Source organism: Aotus nancymaae, unplaced genomic scaffold, assembly GCF_030222135.1.
Source record: "Aotus nancymaae isolate 86718 unplaced genomic scaffold, 86718_ANA_hifiasm-v0.15.2.pri h1tg000002l, whole genome shotgun sequence".
In the NCBI taxonomy this organism is placed as follows: Eukaryota; Metazoa; Chordata; class Mammalia; order Primates; family Aotidae; genus Aotus; species Aotus nancymaae.
Window position 1 is genome coordinate 55661934 of NW_026988413.1, and position 12538 is coordinate 55674471.

General features: G+C 38.5%; 1 protein-coding gene and 1 pseudogene across 3 annotated transcripts in view; both read right to left on the minus strand.

The window, feature by feature from the left end:
* Positions 1-12538, minus strand: part of GSAP (gamma-secretase activating protein) — a 223683-nt gene that overhangs the window by 195348 nt on the left and 15797 nt on the right. Inside the window, exon 1 of one of the 3 annotated variants that reach the window (XM_064374846.1) lies at positions 6483-6534. The exons of 1 other annotated variant lie outside the window; for it this stretch is intronic. The gene's annotated coding sequence lies outside the window, so the exon portion shown is untranslated. Of the gene's footprint in view, positions 1-6482; positions 6541-12538 lie in introns of those variants that run through there. One more of the 3 variants, XM_064374836.1, reaches the window with a different exon arrangement.
* The window catches only part of LOC135274240 (Golgi-associated plant pathogenesis-related protein 1-like), a 48959-nt pseudogene that overhangs the window by 20625 nt on the left and 15796 nt on the right, over positions 1-12538 (minus strand).

Sequence of the window (12538 nt, forward strand, 5' to 3'; positions counted from 1 at the left end):
TTATAAACTACTTCAAATCTTTTTAGAATGAATACAGATAAATAATTACAGATTGTGAAACTTAATCTAAATTAAAATTTTCTTAATTTAGCAATTTAGTAATAAAAGCTAAAATGTCTGGGTACATAATGTCAAAGCTTGAATATGAAGAAAACTCTTGATAAACAATACTCTAACAGAAGAGGTAAATGCTAGGAATGTGTGTTTATTTAATAATCTACTGTCACACTGTAGTGGGAGCATAATGGTTATTAACTTCAAACATGTCAAACAACTCCAAATGGAAATATGTACACCATTAATTAATAGGATGCCATGTATTCCAAATACTCAAGAAAATTTCTTTAGTTATTACTATGAATCATTTTGTTTTACACCAAACTTTTCAAAAATCTTATTTTTTCCCTGGATTTATAATAGAAAAAAAATAAATCTGATGTATTTCTGGGTGTGGTCTCTGAAATTTTTATCTGGATGTAGTCTTGTGAGTTTGATTTTGATTAACTGAATATTTGAAGCCATCTTGAAATATGATCCTTCTCTGTCCAAGAGCTATATTTTTGTTGTCCTTGAGAAAACCCTAATGATCACTTTATTGGAGCATTCTCCTCAACTCAGCATAGTGACATGCATGTGTCAGAAGGGCTTTAGGTACAGAAGACACTGTATAAGAATCAGAGCACCTTTGTAGCCACACATAGACATTTCCATGATACTCTTTGGTTCTAATAAAGTTAGAAGCCAAATCTTCTAATCACATCATCTGTGAACTCTGAACTGGCTACATATGAGTAAGAGAATATCAAGCATTAATATCAATGGTGGAACATATAAATGCAAGAAGAAAAATGAGAAGACAGTGCCTTCTGAGTGCTGACACCAGATCATTTTTGGCCTCTCTTAAATTAGCTAAGCCTCTTCCCGGTCAGTTCCAAGTACACCATGAAAGAAGGCCAATGAATACTCTGCTGATCATTTAATCATTTCATAAAAATTGAATCAAGTGATTGAAAATAAATGAATTACCTTCTTTTTCTCTTTGGCTTTCTATTCAGGAACCCATGTTATTTAAGCAACTCTATTCTTGCAAAAGGAAGTCAATCATACCCCTGACTTATAAAGTAATTTAAACATGTATATGTGCTGAGAGAAGCAAGCTGGTGAGGAATATCTGAAGGACATGATATCAATTCATTCCTTTAGATAAGCAGTCACAGACATGGATCAGTTTAGCCCATGGAATTATTTTGTTTGACCCACAGAGTATTTAAAAAAATTTTAGCCAACACTGAAAAATTGAGATGTCAGACGTAGAAGATCTGGCAACATTGTACTGGTATCCCCATATGGCAACATCTGCTAGGGCTGAAAAATGGCTGCTGCTCCATTTAACTAGGGCTGGGGTTTTCCAGTGGTCATAGTCCACACACACAAACACACATACAAACACACACACACACTCTCTCTCTCTCTCTCATTTGCACATGTACACCATCATCTCATAGACACAGGCTTTGCTCATTAAATTACCTGCCTGGCCCCTGTAGTCATCTGCATTTATGATTCCAACAAATATCCTAGTCAGTCAGACCAGCAGAGGACTTCATGCCAGGATCATATCATGCTGTTGTCATTTGTGTATTATTTTTACTGATTTCACCCTGGTGGTTTTCATCAGCTTATATTTAGGTATATTAGAAAACCTTAAAAACCCTGTATTCAGCTATAGATAGCGTAGATGGCATGTTCTTTATAAAGCAGTATCTTCTGTGAGAACCCTTCTGTGAGAACCTTTAGAAGAAATTTTCTTCTGGCTTTATTAAGACTACTAGCTACGCTTGTCCAAAGCAATTTGTTTGCTTTTCTCTCATAAAATGTGTATCTTGCGTATCTCAACACCTTAGTCTCTTCTAACAGATTACTACAAAGTCCAGAGGCAAATTTGCAGCCCATTCTTAGCAAGTGTATAGTGCTCAATGGTATATGTGCACTCTTGGCTGCATTTTATAATAACTGTTATTCTTCACTTCAGTCTTTTCTCTTACTATATTTAGAAAGTAACATCATATTTTAATAGAGGAAAATAAAAAGAAAAAAAAAGAGAAAAACCTAGGTAATTCCTTTTACTATTTAGTTTTTAAAGAAAAGTAATACATAGCAATAGTTAGAAGATTCAAATAGTATAGAGAATAAATTAAAAATCTTTCCCCTCCCCTCCGTTCCTTTTTCACAAAGGTAACCACTTGCAGGCAGACACACACACACACACACACACACACACACACACTTATATTTACATATCAAAGTATAGATACATCATCAAAGGAGCAAAAGAAGTTCTCTTTCACATTTTTAGCATTATATGAGAAATAGTTTAGGTATATTTTTAGAAATACTATTTTCTTGCTGTGAATACCATATTTTCTAATAATTCACAGTACTAGATTTTTTTTCAAGTGAAAGATTTCACAAAAATACTATTTATAGGACAATTAGGAAAATATGAATATTTGATAATACTAAAAAGTTACTCTTGTTTTTTGGATCTACAAAATGACACTATGATTATGTTTCAACAGCAGAGTCCTTATCTTTTAGATAAATGTAATAAACATTTTCAGATAAAATATGCTACTTAGGACTCAAATAATCTGAAGTACAGCAAAAACAAAATTAGTTGATAATTGTTGAAGCAGAACAATATATGTATGGGCTTTATTATACTATTGTAGCAGAGTATATGTTTGAAATCTTCCACAATAAAAAGCTTAAAAACTTCATAGGTATGTTAAATTTATTTGAAATGTGATAAAATTGAGTTCTTAAAATATCATCTATAACTTCTCTGAATATATATTTTTCACACCACCCAAGAAAAAAAGTTTTTCAAATTATAGAAGGTACTAGTTTACAATCCCAGAATACATTTTTTAAATAACTGTTTTGTTGAACTATAACTCACATACCATGAAAAATGCACCCTTTCAAAGTGTATCTCCAGTGGTTTTTAGTATTTACAGAGTTATGCAACCATCACCACAATTTAATTTTAGAGTATTTTCATCAAACCAGAAAGAAACCCCATGCCCATTGGTAGCCAGCACTGCAATTTAATTGCAATGTCACTGCACTGTCATCTGACTTTTTTTTTTCAAGTGGCAATACAAATAAAGCCTCTACTCTTCCGCACTGATATCTAATTATCTTTAAAGCACTTGTCCTATCAGAAGAGTAAGATCTCAACTGTGGCAATTCCTTTCTTCTTACCTCCTCATCACACCCACAACATAAGAAATACAGTCACCTATAGTAGGCTGCAGTGAGTGCTTCCAAGTATAGGCTTCCTAAAAGAGGATTATGTAGGGTGTGGCCCTATGTCATGCACTGGCCCGTAGAGTGTGAGCAGACATGATACACAACATGTCTGAGCAGTAGTTTTATAAGACATTGTGAGTTTTTACTAGCCCTCTTACTTTCATTTGGTTAAAATGTCAACCTTAATTTCACTTGTGAACGTGGTTATCCATTGGTGGCAGCCTGGTTATTCAGTTGCTTGATTTTTTGGGTGGGAAAGGAATAGGAGTGTGAGGTGAGGGTGTCTGCTATGCTTTTCTCATTGAAAAAATAAAGGAAGTCATGCTTTTATCCTGGTCCCACTTTCTGTTTATAGGCTAAAGATGAAATTGTCACTATGCTGTGGAAATGCTTATATATTCTTTTCCTTCCACTCTTTCATGAACAGCATATGTCATAGAGGGATTTTTGCTTAGTTCTGGGATGTTAGAATGTTTACATATGAACAACTATAATCAAAACTGAATTTCAGGGTAAGCTGGTATGGCTTTTGTGGAAGGCAATTTGGTAGTATTTAAAAAAAAAATTTAAGTTATTCTTTAACATAAATTATAGAAATTTATTCTATAGAAACTTTTACATTTATTCAAACATCTATAAATAAGAATATTCACCAAAATGAAAAGATTTAAATGTCTTTCAATAAGGGTATGGTTGAATAAGTTATGGTACATTCATATTGTGAAATACTGTATGGTCTATTATTTTGAAAAAGACATAGATTTATATATGCTGAAACATTTTTCAAACCCTGTATCATTTTCATATATTTACACAAATATGTGTTCACATATATATACATATGTGTGCATGTGCATATATATGTAGAGAGAGACATATATATAACATTTATAAATGTCATTTTGAAAACTGATTAAAAAGTATCTGGAAAAATCATATTAAAGCAGAATTGGGCCAGGTATGGTGGCTCACACCTGTAATCCCAGAACTCTGGAGGCTGAGGCGGGCAGATCACCTGAGGTGGGCAGATCACCTGAGGTCAGTAGTTCAAGACCAGCCTGGCCAACATGGTGAAACCCTGTCAGTACTAAAAATACAAAAATTAGTCAGGTGTGGTGGCAGGCACCTATAATCCCAGCTAGCTGGGAGGCTGAAGCAGAAGAATCTCTTGAATCTGGGAGGCAAAGGTTGCAGTGAGCCAAGATAGCACCACTGCACTCTAGCCTAGGATACAGAGTGAGACCCCGTCTCAAATACAAAACAAAACAAAACAAAATTGAAGGAGAGGTTAAGAGAGATTTTCACGTTTGTGTATTTTATTTATTTATTTTTAAGACAGGGTCTCACTCTGTTGCCCAGGCTGGAGTGCAGTCGTCCAAACACACCTCACTGTAGCCTCGACCTCCTAGGCTCAAGCGATCCTCCCACCTCAGCCTCTCAAGTAGCTGGCACTATAGGTGTGTGCCACCATGCCTGGCTACTTTTTTTAAAAAATTATTTTTTGTAGAGGCGGGGTTTCCCTATTTTGCCCACGATGGTTTCAAATTCCTGGGCTCATGCGATCCTCCTTCCTTACCCTTCCAAAGTGTTGGCATTACAGGCATTAATCACCATGCTCAGCCTTTACATTCTTTAAAAAACTATTTATGGCCGGGTGCAGTGGCTCAAGCCTGTAATCCCAGCACTTTGGGAGGCCGAGGTGGGAGGATCACGAGGTCAAGAGATGGAGACCAACCTAGTCAACATGGTGAAACCCTGTTTCTACGAAAAATACAAAAAAATTAGCTGGGCGTGGTGGCACGCACCTGTGGTCCCAGCTATTCGGGAGGCTGAGGCAGAAGAATCGCTTGAACCCAGGAGGCGGAGGTTGCAGTGAGCCAAGATCGCGCCATTGCACTCCAGCCTGGGTAACAAGAGCGAAACTCTGTCTCAAAAAAAAGGAAAAAAAACCAAAAAACAAAAAACTATAATGAGTGTATTTTACTTAATTTTGTTCATTGAAAATACATGTAGAAAGTGAATGACCACTGGCATGATCTGAGTGGGCTAAAAGCTCTAAAGAAGAATTCTTTTGTCTAAAGCAAAAGAGTTAATTATAAATCAAGAAGCTATATAGAATGCAAGAAATTCTGAGGACAGAGTCTTAAGATTTTTTTCCTGGAAAGAACTATGAATGTTATATTGTAAGAGGTATTTGTATGGAGGTTAAGAGCACCAGTTGTGAACCCCAACTGCCAGTTTGAATTTCCACCTTTGCCACTTAAAACACGTATTATCAGCCAGGCTTGGTTACTCAGGCCTGTAATCTCAGCACTTCAAGAGGCCGGGGAGGGCAGATCACAATGTCAGGAGATAGAGTCCATCCTGGCCAACATGGTGAAAACCTGTCTCTACTAAAAACACAAAACTTAGCTGGGCGTGGTGGTGTCCACCTGTAGTCCCAGTTACTCAGGAGGCTGAGGCAGGAGAATTACTTAAACCCGGGAGGCAGAGGTTGCAGTAAGCCGAGATGGCACCACTGCACTCCAGCCTGGCAATGGAGGCAGACTCTGCCTCAAAAAACAAACAAAACAAAACCAAAAAACATGTATTATCTTGACTTCTCTGTGCCTCAGACACAGAGATGATATCATCTCTAAAAGGGAGATGATAATAGTAGTACCTATCTCATAGAGTTCTTGGGAAGATTAAATAAGTTAACACAATAAAGTACTTAACACAGCCCTTGGTCAAGCTATGTTTTGTATATAATATATATACATATGTGTGTTATACATTGTAAGTAGCATTTATAATATTTATAATTATATATTATAGAACAATATACATATTATAATAAGTATGTTGTAAGTGGACTCAGTACAAACACTGTAAGGAAATTGTACTCAAAGTCAGCTGGCTCTGACATAGTGATGACTCCAGAATTTACGTAGAAGAGAGAGACATAAAAACAGCAATATGGGCTGGGCACGGTGGCTCGACCCCTGTAATCCCAGCATTTTGGGAGGCCAAGATGGGTGCATCACCTGAGGTCAGGAGTTTGAGACCACCCTGACCAATACAGAGAAACCCTGTCTCAACTAAAATCACAAAAATTAGCCGAGCGTGGTGGTGTGTGACTGTAGTTCGTGCTACTCAGGAGGCTGAGACAGGAGAATTGCTTGAACCTGGGAGGCAGAGGTTCCAGTGGGCTGAGGTCGCTCCATTGCACTCCAGCCTGGGTGACAGAGCGAGACTCCATCTAAACAACAACAACAACAACAACAAAAACAGTAACATGATTCTATGATTGCACACAAACACACTGTTTTTATCTAAGTAAATCTGAAATGATTAAGTGATCTGGGGGGATTCTAATAGATTTTAGGGTCTTCAAGTTTTATTACATAGCAAGCTCATTTCTATTTAGATAGTATGTTTACTTCTATTTTTTTTTTTTTTTTTTGAGACGGTGTTTCGCTCTTGTTACCCAGGCTGGAGTGCAATGGCACGATCTCGGCTCACCGCAACCTCCGCCTCCTGGGTTCAGGCAATTCTCCTGCCTCAGCCTCCTGAGTAGCTGGGATTACAGGCACGCGCCACCATGCCCAGCTAATTTTTTGTATTTTTAGTAGAGACGAGGTTTCACTATGTTGATCAGGATGGTCTCGATCTCTTGACCTCGTGATCCACCCGCCTCGGCCTCCCAAAGTGCTGGGATTACAGGCATGAGCCACTGCGCCCGGCAGTATGTTTACTTCTTTAGACAGTATTATGTTTAATATGGCTGGGTGAGGGCTGGCAGTAGGAAGGCCTCCTCCAGCCACTCCTTGGCACTACCTTGTCACATTGGGCAAATTATTTTAATTTCCTGAAGCCTCAGTTTCCTCATCTGTAAAACGATGTTGGACTATATAATTTTAAGAAGTTTCATCCAGCTTTCAGATTCTATAATTCTGGTATTTTGTGACATCCAAAACTCAAATGAGAAAAACATTAGTTAGAGGGGCATGGTTATTAATTATGATTTGTAAATGCAATACATATAAATTCTGGATTTTAAAGATGCTATTAATTTTACCTTTCCATTAATAGAAGGGAATAGTATTGTGAATCATCCAGAAAAGCATATTTTAAAAGTCATTTATACTTAGCTTTAGACTATCTTAAAGTATCAGATAATTTCTGAGCAAATATAATTTTTATTATCTTTTATTTCAATATTAAAATGATTCTCCATTCTCTAAGTGACATTGCAGGCAATATGATAAACCTGTAAGTGTTTTGCATAAAATAAAAAAATGTAGAAAGCTAAAAGTTGACTTAACCTAGAAATTACCAAAATTGCAAATATCTTGTTCATTGTTGAAAAATAACCATGAATATACAGGCAGCACTTCATGGTGATTAACAGCATCAATTTTACTGTCAGGCAAACCTGAAGTTACCTTGTGTAAGTTATTTAAGTTCTTTGAATTTCAGTTGCCATATCTATAAAATGGGACTGAAAAATCAAACCTATTTCGTAGGAGGTGATTTGTAAGGTGATTTGAAAATTAAATGAGATAATAAGACTGGGTGCAGTGGCTCACCCCTGTAACCCCAGTACTTTGGGAGGCCAAGGTGGGTCAATCACCTGAGGTTGGGAGCTGGAGACCAGTCTGGCCAACATGATGAAACCCTGTCTCTACTAAAACTACAGAAAGTAGCCAGGCACAGTGGCACGCACCTGTAGTCCCAGCTACTTGGGAGGCTGAGGCAGAAGAATCGCTTGAACCTGGGAGGTGGAGGCTGCAGTCAACTGACATCCTATCACTTCACTCCAGCCTGGGCAACAGAGTAAGACTCTGCCTCAAATAATAAATCAATGAGCTAATATAAGGAAAGCACGCAGCAGTGTCTGGCATATAGTGTTTGCTCAAAACAGCTGATTTCTTTTTCTTTTTTTTGTCCTTAAACACAATATTTACTTGACGCTTCACTTACAAATAATATACTGGTATATTATTTAGTATATGTTGTAAATTGAAGGTGTCATAGGCTTATGATTAAGAATTCAGTTCATTGCGGCACTGTTTACAATAGCAAAGACCTGGAACCAACCCACATGTCCATCAACGATAGACTGGATGAAGAAAATGCGGCACATATACACCATGGGATACTACGCAGCCATAAAAAACGATGAGTTTGTGTCCTTCATAGGGACATGGATGAATCTGGAAACCATCATACTCAGCAAGCTGACACAAGAAGAAAACCGAACACCGCATGTTATCACTCATAGGCGGGTGTTGAACAATTAGAACACGTGGACACAGGAAGGGGAGCATCACATACTGGCATCAGTCGGGGTGGCTAGGTGAGGGACAGCAGGGGGTGGGGAGCATGGGGAGGGATAACAAGGGGAGAAATACCAGATATAGGTGATGGGGGGATAAAGGAGCAAACCACCTTGCCATGTGTGTACCTATGCAACAATCCTGCATCATCTGCACATGTACCCCAGAACCTAAGGTACAATCCAAAAAAAAAAAAAAGAGTTCAGATTCTAAAATTTAAATGCCTGTGTTCAAATGTCAACTCTGCCACTTACATGCTATGTGACCTTGGGTATTTGTAAATTAGAATGAATAGCTAATTCATAGAGTTGTTATATGCATTAATTCAAATGAAATAATGCATATAAAGGATCAAAAATGTTAACTACTATTACCATTCATTAACTATAAAACTCAATCATCTAACATTGCATTTAGTGGCAGACCAAAATAAAAGAGGCATTGTTCTCTTTCTACTTCTTCATCACTCCTGCCTTATTTTAATTGGTCTGCAAAATATCCTAAGGTGGAGGTACATCTTCATTAGGCCATGTATATCAAATACAGAATAATCTATTCATTCATTATTCTTTTCTTATAACCTGTATTATGTTAATAGATTCCTACCCATTCTTCAAAGCACAGCTAAGATATTATCCCCCCTCTGAGACTGGCACCAATATTTCTTCCATTTCCCAGAAAGAACCAGTCTCTCCCTCCATTTTTACTTAAATAGTAACTCAGAATTAGCAGTATTTATTTATACAGGACTTAACATCAACAATCATTTCCTTGTTTGTTTGTTTTCTCCTGTTGGGATAGAGCTTACAAAGGATGTCTTATTCTGCAGCATATTCTCTGTATTTAGTTTTGGTCCAACTGACTTCTATTTTGTGCTTGGCCTGCCCTCTTTTGTGGAGTCCACGCTTTTCTCATTTGGGATATCTTTCACTATTTTGAAAGAAAGATTGAACCTACAACTTGGCTTCTTGACTCTGTCAATTACATAGCTTATTCATTTTCTAAACTCATCTTGCTTCTTAGCACACACTTATTTTACATGGTGACTTTTTTTTTTTTTTTTGAGACAGGGTCTTGTTCTGTTGCCCAGGCTGGAGTGCAGTGGTGTCACAGCTCACTGCAGCCCCGACCTCCTGGGCTCAAGCAATCTTTCCACCTCAGCCTTTTTGAGTAGCTAGGACTACAGGTGTATACCATCATACCTGGCTAATTTTTTTATTTTTATTTTTGTAGAGATGGGTTTTACTCTGTTGCCCAGACTGTTCTCAAATTCCTGGGCTCAAGCAACCCACCCACCTCAGCCTCCCAAAGTTCTGGGATTACAAGTGTGAGCCACCACGCCTGGCCTGATGGTGACATTTTTTTTTTTTTTTTTTTTGAGACGGAGTCTCATTCTGTCGCTAGGCTGGAGTACAGTGGTGTGATCTTGGCTCACTACAACCTCTGGTTCCCTGGTTCAAGCCATTCTCCTACCTCGGCCTCCCGAGTAGCTGGGACTACAGATGTGGGCCACCATGCCCAACTAATTTTTGTATTTTTTTAGTAGAGTCGGGATTTCACCATGTTGGCCAGCATGGTCTCCATATCTTGACCTCGTAATTTGCCCACCTTGGCCTCCCAAAGTGCTGGGATTACAGGCATGAGCTGCCGCACCCAGCCAATGGTGACATTTTTAAAGGCCTCTTGGCTTTAGTTTGGAGATTGAGGAAGAAATGGTTAGTTGACTCTTATTCTCCCTCCCTCCCATGACAACAGAAACCCCAATTTTCAGTGAGCACATGATGACCCAAGTTAAAGACTACTTTTCTCAGCAACTCCTGCAAATGAGTATGACCCTATAGTTAATTTATTACCAATGATAGATGTGTGTCAATGCCCTCCACCCAAAACCACAGGAGTATGCTAGTGGTTAAATAAGGTGGGTTTACTGCTTGGAGAGAACACATACCATGGGGAACTATGGGTGTCTCCGTAAAGAGAGTACAAGAAAGGCTTTACATAACATTTGCCTTGCTTTAGGTGATTTTAGGAAGGGCTGAAGGAACCACAGCTTTACTCTGGATTGGATGCCATCAGGAGGCAAGGGCAATTCCATGATTGGATATGTTAAATATTATCAGGGAAATGAAACACAGTTAAAGCTATAATTGGTAACAAACCATATTAGGTAAAATACGGAGATGTTTGGTCACTTTGCAGTTTGGACGATGTTCATGTTTTTGTCTGTATGCAGGCATAATTATGGTATAGTTTTGTGTTTATATTGATCCACTATGGTCACAGAATGGCTTTGTCAAATGTTGGTATTCTTTGCAATTGCATATATTTAATAGGAAAACACCAAGTTTTACTGTGACTGCTAGGGCAGCTCTTAGATGTCAGGTGCTGTTTCTCTTTTTTTCTTCTTTCTTTCTTTTTTTGAGATACAGTCTTGTTCTGTTGCCCAGGCTATAGTGCAGTGGCACGATCTTGGCTCACGGCATCCCCCACCACCTAGGTTCAAGTGATTCCCCTGCCTCAGCCTCCTGAGCACCTCGGACTACAGGTACATACCACCATGCCTGGCTAATTATTTTGTATTTTAGTGGAGACAGAGTTTCACTATGTTGGCCAGGCTGGTCTCAAACTCCTGACCTCATGACCTGCTCGCCTCAGCCTTGCAAAGTGCTGGAATTATAGGCGTGAGCCACCGTGCCCAGTAGAGAAAAGCAAATCAAAATCCAGACCACCGTGAGATACCATCTCACACCAGTCAAAATGGCTATTTTTTTTTGAGATGGAATGTTACTCTATCAATAGGCTGGAATGCAGTGGTGTGATCTCAGCTCACTGCAACCTCTGCCTCCCAAGTTCAAGCAATTCTCCTGCCTCAGCCTTCCAGGTAGCTGGGACTACAGGCACGTGCCACCACGCCTGGCTAATTTTTTGTATTTTTAGTAGAGACGGAGTTTCACTGTGTTAGCCAGGATGGTCTTGATCTACAGACCTCGTGATCCGCCTGCTTCGTTCCCCCAAAGTGCTGGGATTACAGGAGTGAGCCACCGTGTCTGGCCCAAAATGGCTATTTTTAAAAAGTCAAAAAATAACATGTTGGTGAGATTGTCAAGAATAGAGAATGCTTATACATTGCTGGTGGGAATGTAAAATGAGTTCTGCCACTATGGAAAGTAGTTTGGAGATTTCTCAAAGAACTTAAAACAGAACTACCATTCAAACCAGCAATCACATTGCTGGGTATATATCCAAAGGAATATAAATTATTCTACCATAAAGACACATTCCCTATCTCAAAACAACAACAACAACAACAACAACAAAGAGACATGCATTCACATATACTTTGCAGCAATTTTCACAATAGCTAAGATATGGAATCAACCTAGATGCCCATCGACAGTGGACTGGATTAAAAAAATGTGGTATGCATACACCATGGAACACTACACAGCCATAAGAAAGAATGAAATCATGTTCCTTGCAGCATGGATGCAAGTGGAGGCCATTATCCTAAGCAAATTAATGCAGGAACAGAAAACCAAACCTCAAATGTTCTCACTTATAAGTGGGAGCTAAACAATGAGTATACATGGACACAAAGAGGGAGAAAATAAGACACTGGGGTTTACCTAAGAGTGAAGGATGGGAGGAGGGTGAGAAGTGAAAAACTACCTATCAGATACTATGCTCACCACTTGGGTGAGGAAATTATTTGTACCCCAAACCCCAGTGACACACAATTTACCCATGTAACAAACCTCCATGTGTACCCCCTGCACCTGAAAGAAAAGTCTGAAGAAAAAAAATTTGCTCTTGCATTGTAAGCCTTGAAATATTTCCTTTACTTATTTTTATTCCTTTCTGTGCTTATATTTTAGAGGTCAAGCTTCTTTCATTATATTGAA